Genomic DNA, 14,049 nt, shown 5'->3' with positions numbered 1-14,049 from the left:
TCAAAGCAACTCTGAGGTACCACATCTCATCAGTCAGATTGGCTAAGATGATAAAACAGGAAAATGACAAATGCCGGATTACATGTGGGTAAATTGGAATACTAATGCATTGCTGGTGGAGTTTTGAATTCATCCAACCTTTCTGGACAGCAATCTGGAATTGTGCCAAAGGGCTATAAATAATTTTATACCCTTTGACCCAGCCATACCACTTCTAGGATTATATACCAAAAAGATCATAGAAGTGAGAGAAAGACCCATATGTACAAAAATATTTATAGCAGATCTTTTTGTGGTAGCAAAGAATTGAAAATTAAGGGGGTTCCCATCAATTAGGGAATGACTGAACAAGTTGTGGTATATGCATGTTATGGAATACTATTGTGCTATAGGAAACGAGGAGCAGATAGACTTCATATTTACCTTTAGTGGTTTACATAAACTGATGCTGAGTGAGAAGAGTAGAACCAGGAGAAATTTGTATACAATTACAGACACATTGTATGTGTGATGACCAACTTTGACAGACTGGACTCTTCTCAGCAATGCAGTGATATTCGTCAATCCCAAAAGACTCATGATGGAGAGAGATGTGTACATCCAGAGAAAGAACTAGAAAGAACTAAATTTGAATCCAGATTGAAGCAAACTACCTGATCTTTTTTTCTTTTTTTATATGGTTTTATTTCCTCTTTATCATTTTTCATTCCATCTGATACAAGCCGTCTTTATAACCTGACGAATGTCTAATGTGAAAGTATTTACAGATCATGTACTTGACTGTTTGCTGCCATGGGGAGGGGAAGGCAGGGAGGGGGACAGAATGTGAAACTCAAGGAATTTTGGAATTGAATCTTGTAAACTAGAAGCAAACAAACAAATTTAGAGAAAAAAGAGTGGACAATTAGGAGCGGAACCATGATGGTGACATAGAAGTAGGAAAACTCCATTTGTTCTGCCCATAACCACCTCAAATACCTATAAAAATGACTCTAAACAAACTTTAGGGCTACACAAACTGCAAAGTGACAGAGAGAATCAAATCCCCTGCTGAAGGTAGATCAGCAGCCTGGCAGGAAGGGTACATTGCAGGGTGCTGGAAGTGTAGCCCAGTCCCACATTTGCCCATGGTTTTAGCCTTAGGGTGGCCCCATCATCCTCAATTGGAGGGAATATAATGAGAGAAGATGGGGAGAGACAGAATGAGGTAAATTTTTTCATATAGAAGAGGCAAGGGAAAACGGTTACAGTGGAGGGCAAGAACAGGAAGGCAAAAGGGAATGAGTCAACCTTACTCTCATTGATTTTGGCTTAGGGAGGGAATAACATACATAGTAAATAGGGTGTCTTGCAGAAGAGTAAGGGGAAAGGGGAAGAGATGGGGCATGATGGAGGGGAGGTCAGGTTGGGGGGAGAGGGAAGTTGGAAATACACACTTTTGAAAAGGGACAGTGTCAAAATAGAGAATAGAACAAGTGAGGTGGTGGGATAGGACAGAGGCAAATATAGTCAGTCTTTAACAATATATTCACTATGGAAATGTTTTTCATAGCTACACATGTACCACCTATAGAGAATTGCTTATGTTCCCATTAAGGATGGGCTATGAGGGAGGAAGGGAAAGAATCTGGAATTCAAAGTTTTAAAATTGTATGCTTAAAAATATTATTATTATTTTTACATGTAACTGGGAAATAAGATATGCAGGCACTGGGGTATAGAGATCAATCTTTTTTATTGGTAAATCAGCAGGGATTGGGGAAGATATAGGAGAGAACATATTCAGGCAGGGGGTATACAGTGGGATCACTGTTTGGGGTGGTGGGTAGGGGAAAGACAGGGAGAAAATTTGTAACTCAAAATCTTGAGGAAAGAAATAATATAATCTAAAATATACATAAAATTTAATTAAGAAAAAGAAATATTGGACAATTGAGTTGAAAATAAGGGAGTATTGTGTAGACCTATCTCCACAGTTGTGTGCATCTGCAGGGATACATTGATCATTTCTTGTTTTTCTTTTCTTTTAATTGTTAATTTTTTAGTTTACTTCATTCATTTCCACAAGATTTTGAGTTACTGATTTTCTCTCCATTTTTCCCCTACCACCACCCAAAAATAGCGATCCCACTGAATATCCCCTTCCCCAATCTGCTCTCTCCTATGTCTTCCCTCATTCTCCTTTCAAATTTCCAGTAGAGCATGTTGGATATCTATGCCCCAGTGCCTGTGTATCTTATTTCTGGGTTACATGTAAAGTAATTGTAATAATAATATATAAATATATTTAAACATTTAAACTTAAAACTTTGAATTAAAGATTTTTCCCTTCCTCCCTTGTTACCCACCCTTACTAGGAAAATAAGAAATTCAATATTGGTTGTATATGTGTAGCGAGGCAAAACGTTTCCATAGTGCATGCATTGTGAAAGATTGACTATATATCCTTCCATCCTATCCCACCCCACCATTGTTCTCTTCCTTACTTTCATCTTGTCCTTTTTCAAAAGTGTGTGTTTCCAACTTCCCCCCCCCCAGCCTGCGCTCCCTTCCATTATCCCCCCTCTCATCCCCTTTCCCCCTACTCACCTGTAGAGTGAGATACCACATTTAGTGTGTATGTCATTCTCTCCCTAAGACAAATACAATAAAAATAAGGTTGACTCATTCCCTTTTGCCTTCCTGCTCTTCCCCTTCATTGAAACAGTTTTCCCTTGCTTCTTCTATGTGAAATAATTTACGCCATTCTGTCTCTATCTCCTCTCATTATATTTTTCTCTCACCTCTTAATTTCATCATTGAAGTAACATCCCTTCTTTTTCAATTGGTCCTGTTCCCTTTATGTACACATATATACACACACTCACACATATTCATATGCCCATATACACTACTATACAGACATATATGTATATATATATATACATATACATATATATATAAACACATTTCTTTTCCCTTCAAATATTCCAATACTGAGAAAAGTTTCATAAGTTAAAATTATTGTTTTTCCTTGTAGGAATATATATATATATATATATATATATATATATATATATATATAGTTCAACGTTGATAATTTCCTTATGATTTCTTTTCCCTGTTTACCTTCTCAGCTTATCATCCTTTTTTTATCTGAATGTCACATTTTCTATTCAGCTCTGGTTGTTTCATCAAGAATGCTTGAAAGTCCTTAATTTCACTGAATGAGCATATTTTCCCCTGGAAAATGATACTCAGTTTTGTTGGTTAGGTGATTCTTGGTTTTAATCCCAGATCCTTTGACCTCAGGAATGTCATATTCCAAGCCCTTCAATCCCTCAGTCTAGAAGCTGCCAGTTCTTATATTATCCAGATTGTGTTTCCACAATATTGAAATTGTTTTTTTTACTGGCTGCTTATAATATTTTCTCCTTGATCCGGGAATTCAAGAAACTGGCTATAATATTCCTAGGAGTTTTCTTTTAAGGATATTTTTCAGGAGGTGATCAGTAGATTCTTTCAACCTCTATTTTGCCCTCTGGTTCTAAAACATCAGGGCAATTTTCCTTGAGTATTTCTTGAAGGATGATTTCTAGGTTATTTTTTTTTTTATCATGACTTTCAGGTAGTCCAATAATATTTAAATTATCTCTTCTGATCCATTTTCCAGGTCAATTGTTTATCCAATGAGATACTTTACATAGCCTATTTTTTTTATTTGTTTGGATCTGTTTAAAAGTATGTTGATTTCTTATAAATTCACTAGGTTTAATTTGCTCCATTCTATTTCTGAAGGAATAATTCTCTTCAGTGAGCTTTTGAGATTCCTTTTCCTTCTGGCAAATTTGGCTTTTTAAGGCGTTCTTCTCCTTATTGCCTTTTTGAAGTTATTTTGCCATCTAAGTTAGTTTATTTTTTAAGGTATATTTTTCTTCAGTCAATTTGTTGACTCTAATTTCATATTTTTCTTGCATTGTTCTCATTTCTCTTACCAATTTTTCCTCTACTTCTCTTATTCGATTTTCAAAATCCTTCTTAAGGTCCTCCATGGCCTGTAAGAAGCTCATATTTTTCTTAGAAGCTTCTGGGGCAGGAATTGTGATTTCACTGTCTTCTTCCTATTCCATGCTTTGATTCTTTTTGTCCCCAAAATAGGAGTGTAAGTTTGGGTTGCTCCTTTTGCTTTGTTTCCTTTTCCTGCTCATGTTGCCAATCAATTACTTGACTTTTGGGCTTTTTGCCACAGTAGGACTGTTCTACTAGACAGGGGAGCTTCATACCAAATGCTGAGGTGTTCTCAACTGACAAAGATATTAGTTCGGTGCCCCTCTGAAGCTTCCACACACTTTGACAAGCTGGTCACACACCCCAGAACCTTCACCATAGACCACAATCCAGATCCAAGCAGGTTAAAGCAAGAGTGATTAACCCTCAGGCTGGTCACTTGGACCTCCTACAGTCTGCAGGCCAAGAGCTGAAGCTGCCACATTGTGGCAGCAACACAGCCTCAGTGGCTTCTCCCTCCAGGGGATAAAGGCCAAAACACTCCTAAACTACCAGATCCCAAAATCCACACTACACTGACTTCTCACGTTTTCCTTAGCAACTATGGGTTGATAATTCTGGAAACCATCCCAGCTGCTGGTAATCTGAAGTCTCTCCAGCCAGCAGCTTGTCAGGCCAGGCCTGGGCCTAAAACCTCCAGCTCACCTGGGACTTGGGTCACCTCCCAGAGCACTGTTCTGGCTGCTCCCTGCAGGCCTGCCAGGCTATCCTCAGCAGGAAGTTGGCTTTTCTGTGTCATTTAGTGGGTTCTCTAGCTCCAAAGTTTGTTCAGAGTCACCTTTTACATGAATTGGTGGTGGTGGGAGCCAGATCCCAGCTGAAGCCCTGTTTCTATTCCACCATCTTGACACTGGCCCTCTTTTTGCTTTTTAATAGCACATATTTGAATCTGAATTTAAAACATTTTAAGAGGCTATCTATCTATCTATCTATCTATCTATCTATCTATCTATCTATCTATATATATATACATTTATATGGAGAGAGAGAGAGAGAGAATACATTTTACATAATTAGTCATGTGTATAGATAGAGTTATTGTTGTAGAGATAGGTATTTGGACTTCACCTTCTTCTGTAATGAATAGAAAAATATTAGAAATATTTGAGTTGTCTGTCTACTTGTCAGACAAAGTACCTCCTTCCTTCTTGCATTTCACTTTTAATAGCATCATCCTCTTAAAAAAAAAAGACAGCAAGATGACACAGTAGATAGTGTGCTGAGACTGGAGTCAGGAAGACATATCTTCCTGAGTTCAAATCTATCCTCAGACCATTATTAACTATAAAACTTTGGGAAAATTGTTTAACCTAATTTACCTTGGTTTACTCATCTATAAAATGAACTGGAGAAGGAAATGACAATCCACTTTAGTATCTTTGCCAAAGAAAATGCAAAAGGTGTCACCAAGAGTTGAATATGACTGAAAACAAGTACAATAACAAAAACTTCCAAAGACTCATTCTCTCTGCCACTCAATTCATTTTCTTGAGCTCCTCTTCATGTTCTAAAACTCCCTCAATAGTATAGAGTTGATAAGGAAGGTCTAGTACTGAAACAGCTGTGGATTTGCAAAGTTTGTAGAGTTTTTAGAAAGAAAATGCTCAGCAAATTTAAAAATGTTTGGGAAAACACCCATTCGCATCATTTTTGCTTTTCACCAATTTCTTCTTTCTAGATCATTTTTATTTGGATGTAGGAGAAGCAGGACTCATTGGCATCTTGTTTTTCCCAATTACTATGATAAATCCTTACAGTAACAAAGGGCTGCATATTTTGGAGGTATATTTCTCAGATTTTGTCTTACCTTATTATCACAAGGACCTCGATTATTTCAATGATTGCTTTGTGGGCAAAAAATACTGATGTTTATACAGATATGATAATGATAATTTCAGTCACCTTAGAAATAATGTAGTAATCAGAATTAGACCCAAGTTACCTTGATTTTAGTCTCTCTGTGTGTTTTTTAAAATAGTTTATCTATCTCCCTGATAATAAAGTTGACAGTAGTCAAATAATTTTAAACCAATATTCTCTTGGGAAATGTCATATTTGGAATAAAAATGTCAATACTTTCCACAATGCTATTAATGTCCTTCTGGAAAAGGTGGATTATATATTCTGCTTACAAGGAACACAAAAAGGTCATATAATCAATTTTGAAATGTCTTTGCTTCTGAAAGACCCTTAAGACCTTAAGAATAATCCACATTATCATTCCCTTCATCCTTATCTCTACCATCTCTTCTTATATGCCATCCATAATATTCTACTTTTAAAGGTTTACATAAGTAGTATGTTAGTAATGGAATGAGCACTGGATTTGGATCCAGGAGGCTTGAACCAGTCAGTTAGCATTTACTGAAGTCAATAAGTATTTACTGGGTACTTAAAATTTACCCCTTACCACTTAACATTTGTGCTAAGCACTAGGAATACAAAGTAAGGCCAAAATAAATGGTTTCTCCCCTCAAAGAGCTCATAATGAAATGAAGGGGTCAACAGATAAACCAAATACCAATACAAGAAATATACATGACAAATAGGAAGTAAACTCAGAGGAAAGGCAGTCATAGGAATGAGGATCAGGAAAAGTTTTGTGTAGAATGGAAGGTTTGAACAGAGTCTTGAAGGAAGGCTGGAAAACCTGGAGGTAGAACAAAAATGAAGAATTCAACTCTAGTTGAGTTGTTTTTCATCATTAGTCATAAATTTAATTATCTGTAAATTGAAGAGATGAAGTAAATGATGTCTAGATTAATTACCTCAAAATTCCAATCAGATTGTGATTTCAATTGATTTATTTTTTTTTTCTTTACTACTATTAATGAGGGGACAACTAGATGATCCAATAAATAGCGTGCTGGACCTGGAATCAGAAAGACCTGAATTAAATTCTGGTCACACACAGTTGTTATCTGTGTGACCCTGGACAAGGTACTTACCCCTATTTTCCTCAGTTGCTCCTTCTGTAAAATTAACTGGAGAAAGAAATGGCAAACTGTTTATTATCTTTGCCAAGAAAATACCCCAAAACTGGGGTCACGAAGAGTCAGATGGGACTGACACACCTGAACTATTGAATGGTATTAGAATAAAACTAGTTTTCCCAAGACATGCAGAGTAATTTCTCCATGTGTGTATTTGTGTATCTTTTGATGTAAAAAATATCTCAAACTAATATACCAAAAATAAATTCACATTATTATCTATATGTTGTCATTGTGTTATTTCATTTCTTTTCCTGCTATCTTTTAAAGGCAACAAATGTCAGTACTATGATGATTTTCTGAATTTGTATGGTCACATACACCCCATGAAGAAGGAGGAGGAGGAATCAAGGAAGGAGAAAGAGGAGGAACAGGAAAAGATCCCTGATTGTGTCCTGCTTGAAGATTTCTTAGGAAGGTAAACCAATATCCTCTAAAACCCCATACTGTTAGTGAATTCGGATAGGAAATTTTCCTGACATTGAATTGAAAATGCCTCATTTTGATTTCTATTTATTATATATAATGGTACCTTCTGGGACCAAGAAAAAGAAGGCACAGTTATCATTCATAGCACATCCTTTCAAATATTTGCAAACAACATTCTTTCCCCTTTTACACACACACACACACACACACACACACACATTAAGTAAGTCTCCTATACTCTGGGCTAAACTTCCTCCATTCCTTTAATGATTATTCAGGTAACATATAATGTTCTTCCTCAATACAACCACTACCTTGGACCTGAACTCTTTTTTGATTCTCCTTTTCTGCCTATCCCCTGAGTTATCTTGATATGGTGTGTCTATATGTTATCTGTATTTGAGTATAAATGTGTCCCTGCTCAAAAGAATTCAAGCTCTGCAACTTTGTATCACCTGTTCCTAACCCCATTTGTCACACAGTAGTTGGTCCTCAATACCCTATCACTTCTGTACCATACCACTTTCCATCACCACTTCTATATTTTCCCAATACACCATCTTTCAGTAACTCATATTCCTTTGAAATTTATTCAATTAAATTTATCATCCAATCATGTTTTTGTAGCCATGATGTACTCATGCCTAGGACAGTGTTCATACTTCCTAAAGAAATTCAGTGCTTGCTTCACCATCTTTTTCTCTGCTTCATCTCCTACCTCTATACTAGGGTGCTGCAACAGGCATAATACTGTTGTGTCAAGCACCATGATTTTCTGATCACTCAGTTTAGTCAGTTCTTATGACCTACTACACCACTCAACCTGGACTAAATATGAAAACAGTATTACTCTTCATCTTGTTATCACCCACAAGTGTTCCATGACATTTCTTTTACTTTTTGAAATTCCTTAGTCTTATCATAATCTTTTATTATCCAATCCCTTCCTCTTATTATCTTATTATCTCTAATCTTGCTTTATCCAAATCATAGCCTTCAATCTCTTCATCTCTCACTTCTTTGCTAGGAGATCACTTTTACTCTGGATACATTATCTTTCCCTCCACCTCTTGCACATTTAACAAAGCATCTCAACCTGATGCAATCCATTGCACTCAAATACCCTAAATCCTTCTGCTATTATAAATCCTCCCCTGTAAAGCTTCCACCTTTAATTACTCCTGCCATTTCATACTTTACATACTATTTACCTAGTGTTAAATGGTGATAGAGAAAATCAAGAAACTGTGTTTAGGGTAGACTTAAGATTTATATTATGTAAATCCAACTGGGACCACTGCATTTAGGAACACAATACATCTTCTTATATCAATGAACTATCCTACTCACTACCATGGTCTCTTTAAAAAATATCTTCTCAAACTTTTCATATCACTGCTCCTTCATCTTTAGCTAAGGATGTAGCCTCCTACTTTACTTCTTTGTTCAGTCATTTGCAGTCTTGTTCAACTCTTTGTGACCCCATTTAGGATTTTCTTGGCAAAGATACTGGAGTAGTTTGCCATTTCTTTGTTCAGTTTATTTTACAGATGAAGAAACTGACAAATAGGGTTAAGTGACTTGCCCAGAGTCACACATCTAGAAAATTTATATGGCTGGGTTTGAACTCAGGAAGATAAGTCTTCCTAACTGCAGGTTCAGTACATTATCACACTTTACCACCTGGCTGTCCTACTTAATTTCTTTTTTGTTGTTGTTGTCAAATATTAAATTTATTGCAACAGTCTCCTTTGTGGCTTTTAACTTGCTGGGCATTCAACAGCACCACTATTGATGTCATCAATGACATCATGAGGATGTTGGCCATCAATGTTGCAGCCCACAGACTGGGCTGTCCCAAGCATCTCTTTAATGGTTCCAGAGAGATCTCTTGCCAAGGACTGGTGCCCCATCTGTCGAGCAATGCTGACAATCTCATCAAGACTGATGTTTCCATTGTGTTTAATATTTTTCTGCTTCTTTCTGTCCCGAGGAGGTTCCTTTAGGGCTTTCATGATCAAGGTTGAGGCAGAAGGCACAACCTCAATCTGAGCCTGTCTGTTCTGAATGGTAAGCTTCACTGTGATCCTTAGTCCTTTCCAGTCACCGGTTGCCTTGGCAATGTCATCACCAACCTTTTTGGGAGACAAACCCAAGGGACCAATTTTGGGGGCCAGAGCTGATGTGGCAACAACTTCACCACCAGTGCACCTTAAATACAAGACTTAAATTTCATTTGGGTCAAACTTGGGTGGCATGGCGGCGACGAAGGTGGAGACTTGGCCTGGACGCTGCGGGGTGGCTGCCGGTGTCGGATGAACCCGGATTCGGGACGACCAAAAGAAGTTGCACCTTCACCACCATGAGCTGGAAGCCAAAAAGTGTCCTACTTAATTTCTACTCCACCCCCTCACTACTGACATGAGGCCATTTGACAAGATCGCCATCTTCTTCCTACCTCCTCATCTCATATCACTCACTTATTGTCTCCCACTATCTCCTACTTTAACTTTGGTAGAAAGAAGTGACCATTAATTTTTCCAAAGTAAATACCCTTATATTCATCCTTGACTCAATTCTATCTAATTTTCTCTAATAGATTACTTCCTTTGTCAAATCCACTCTTTCATTATTTGTAAATCTTTCTTTATCTCTGCTGTTGATAAACACATCTACATTTCTACTATACTTAGTAATAATAATAGTAATAATAATAAACCTCATTAAAATGACTATGCTCACAACCTATCCCCTTATAAATCCCATCTCTTTCATTGATCAATTTCTTGAGAAATCTGTGTATTTGTGAAATTACTCTTTCCTCTACTTACTCAATTATAAACCCTTTATTGACTTATGACCTAATCATTAAACTGAAATAATTATCTTCACAATTATCAATGACATCTTGTCATATGTAATATCCTTTTGCTTAATTCCCATCATTCTTGACCTCCTAAGTTTTTGGCACTATTGATCATCCTCTTTCCTTTGATATTCATTTCTTTCTTAGATTTCATGATGCTCTGTGGTTCTTCCACTGCCTAGTTGACTACTCTCTTCTAAGCCTTTGTTTTTTTAATCTTTTTCTAAGTTATACTCATAAATATATAGAACTCTGAAAGTCTGTCCTGGACCCTCTTCTCTTCTCATTTTATATGATTTCCTTTGGTGTCTTCATCAGCTCAAAGCTAATAGTTTTTTAAACCTGCTTAGGTTAATCTCTGACCTAATCTTAGGCTGAATCTTTTTCTTGAATTTATGTTTCACATCACCAACCACATATTGGATATATTGAACTGAATATATGAGGGTCATGTTAAATGTGAAATATCTGAACCATAACAGATTATCTTTCTCCACATAATTCCCCCTCTTCTGAACTTTATAGGTACTTCTCAATGGCCAAAACTCACAAACTTAATTCCTTATTCACACTCATCCACATACACAGTCTTTTACTAGGCCTTTTCATTTCTACCTTCTCAAATAAAATAATATCTGTAAAGTACTTAGCACAATGCCTGACCATAGTAGTAATAAGTTAATGTGGTTTTTTTGTTTCCTTTCCTTTGCCCATAACATTTCCAACATGAATGACCTTTTCCCTTATCACCTCCTTTCTGAACTATCACAACATTCTTTTATTTGATCTTCCTGTCTAGTCTATCCCCATTACCATTAAGTAAGATACAAAGGCATATTTTTCTAAAACAAGGTCTTCCTATATCATACACCACTTAAAAAACCTGTGAACTCTAAAATCAAATGGAAAATTCTCTTTTGTCAAGTAAAAACTTTCAAAATATGGTCCCTTCTGACCCTTTTAACATTTTTCTCAATTTGCTTTCCTCTTCATATATTTTGATCCAGTTACATCAGGATTTGTGGTCTTTCTTTAGTCACAGCACATAATTTCTTGACATCATACTTTTTATTCATTTTATTGTATGGTTGGAATTTTCCATCTCTTCCTGGCTTCCTTGAAGACTAAGTTCAAAACCTACTTTCTGCAGAAAGCCTTTGGTGCCCCTCACACAATGCTAGTGTCTTCATTTTGAAATAACCTTCCATATACACTGTGTATTTGCTGCAAACATTATGTTTGTATGTTTTGTTTCATCCCTAAGACTTTGATCATTTTGAAGGTTGATATCATCTATTAAATTATTTGTTGCATCCCCCAGTGCTTAACAGAGTATCTTCCATATAGTTAGCATTTGACAAGGATTATTTCCCTAATAAATGAATTATTCAAGTAATTTTTATCTACTTTAGACATAAAGTTCACACAATTTACAGTTACAAAAATATCACTTATACACAAAAGTACAGTGAAAGGATATTCTCTCACTATTTTTATATAGAATTGAGAATTACAGCAACATCCAAAAAACATTGAATTTATTAGAAGTATTAACCTTGAGCATGAGGAGTTAATACATCATGAATTGAAATGGTATGATACCAAAGCTAGGAAATCAAAGTTGTTCAACTAAAAAGAAAGGAGACAGTAAGAGTATCCCCCAAGGGTAAAGGATACAAGAATACAAGCACACAAACAGAAACAACATACACACATATATACATATATAGTTAGTGTGTTTTCATTTTCAGATTCTAATTGTTTTCTTTTTAAAATGTTTTCTGTCATTAATACTTCTTACTAAATAGGCATACATATGAATATGCATACAATATATGTATGTGTATATAAGCCTGCACACATATACATATATCCATGTACAAGTAAAATATATATTATGTGAAAAAATATATGTATTTGGATGGATTCCCATTTAAATATAAGAAAAAAATAATGAATATAAAGCATTTCAGAAAACATTTTACAGTAAGAACTATAAACTATTAAATATTTGGAAACTGATTCACACACCCTTTCCACTAAGGAAAGTAAAAAAGGGCAACTATTAAATAATAATGTCTGAAAGAAAGGAAGATCAATAGTTATGGTTCAATTTAAGGTTCATGGATGTGTTAGATTAATGTAGACATAATAATACTACACCCCCAAACATGCTTCAGATTATGTTGAATTCCATTTTCCTCCTCTTGACTATACACTTTAATACTGCATAGATAGATATTGAAAGATATGGTTAGATATGAATAGATGATAGATACATTGCATGCATGTGTGTGTGTTTGTACAGTTTGTAACATTTACATTTTCATAGATTATACAAAGATCAGAGGACTCCTCAATGGGGAGGATTGCCTAGCACTATTCCCCTCTGAGAGCTGACAATCTTGATGGGGAGACAAACACAGGAAGGTATGAGTAGTAATAGCAGGTGGTTGTCCAGAGTGCTGATATGTATCCAAGGCCAGTTATAATCTGAAATCAGATACTTAGTAACTATGTGACCCTTGGCAATTCACTTAACCTCTTTCTATTTTGGCTCTGTCATCTGTAAAATGAGTATTATAATAAAATTTACCTCACAGGGCTTTTGTAAAGATAAAATGAGATTATATATTTGTAGTACTTTGCAAATCTAAAATGACTATATAAATACAAGTTATTATTAGACAGGGACATAAAGATCCAGTCGTCTTGAGATATATCTACCCCCTAATTTTAGTACTTAAACAGGAAATATTCCAGTTGCTGTATTTTTTCACTTGGTCTTTGATTAAATAAATTGGAAAATGACAACATATGAGCAAAATGTCACTAGAAAATAAAATTACTTGTAATCAAGAATTATCATCATTTAGAAAGGTTTAGCATTTTGAAGGTAATAACATTGAATTTTGAGTTAGAAAACTTGAATTCAAATTTCAGTCTAGCAAAATCTTACTTTATGCCCTTTGGGAATTCACTTGGCTAATCCTGACTTGTTTTCTCATTGGTAAGATCAATATAATGGATTCACTGAATTCAGAAGTTCCTTCAAGTTCTACATCTCATGCCAAACTTTTTTCTTTCTGGGAGTCCCAGAGTAGCTTCTCATATACCTGAGTTGAATGAATCAGTATTCAATCATTGCATAAAGGCCCATAGTGAAAGACAGCAGTGACTTTTAGAGCATTTGTTTTCTTCCCTTGAATATGTTTCTCTTCCACACTTTCTTTATGGCATTTTTCATTTCTGAATTCTTTAAAGTGTAGATCAAAGGATTGAACATGGGAGCAATGATTGTGTAAAAAAGAGCCAACACTTTATCCTCCTGGAATGTGGTGGCTGGTCTAATATAAATGAAAAGTGAAGGCCCAAAAAACAGGACTACCACAGTGATATGGGAACCACATGTAGAAAGAGCTTTTTGGCGACTCTCAGAAGAATGTGTCCGAAGGGTATATAAGATCACAGCATATGAAGCCATAAGAACCATGAAAACCACCAATGCAATCATCCCGGAATTAGCTATTATTAAAAGACCAAACCTGTGAGTATCAGTGCAGGCAAGTTTCAGCAATGGATACATGTCACAGAAATAATGATCGATCTCATTGGGGCCACAAAAAGGTAAGAGAACAGCCAGGAGAAATTGAGCAAATGAATGCAGAAACCCCCCACCACAAGCAGCCAAGACCAATGCATTACACCTGTCCC

General features: G+C 35.9%; 2 pseudogenes; both read right to left on the bottom strand.

The window, feature by feature from the left end:
- Positions 1 to 9,169: 9,169 nt before the first annotated feature.
- Positions 9,170 to 9,850, bottom strand: LOC138163511 (large ribosomal subunit protein uL11 pseudogene; annotated as a pseudogene).
- A 3,666-nt stretch (positions 9,851 to 13,516) lies between these two features.
- Positions 13,517 to 14,049, bottom strand: part of LOC138163326 (olfactory receptor 4P4-like) — a 734-nt pseudogene continuing 201 nt past the window's right edge.

Source organism: Petaurus breviceps, unplaced genomic scaffold, assembly GCF_028583685.1.
Source record: "Petaurus breviceps papuanus isolate PSGF00001 unplaced genomic scaffold, PetGlider_PUasm1.0 188, whole genome shotgun sequence".
In the NCBI taxonomy this organism is placed as follows: domain Eukaryota; kingdom Metazoa; phylum Chordata; class Mammalia; order Diprotodontia; family Petauridae; genus Petaurus; species Petaurus breviceps.
This window is presented reverse-complemented; position numbering and strand designations above follow the sequence as displayed.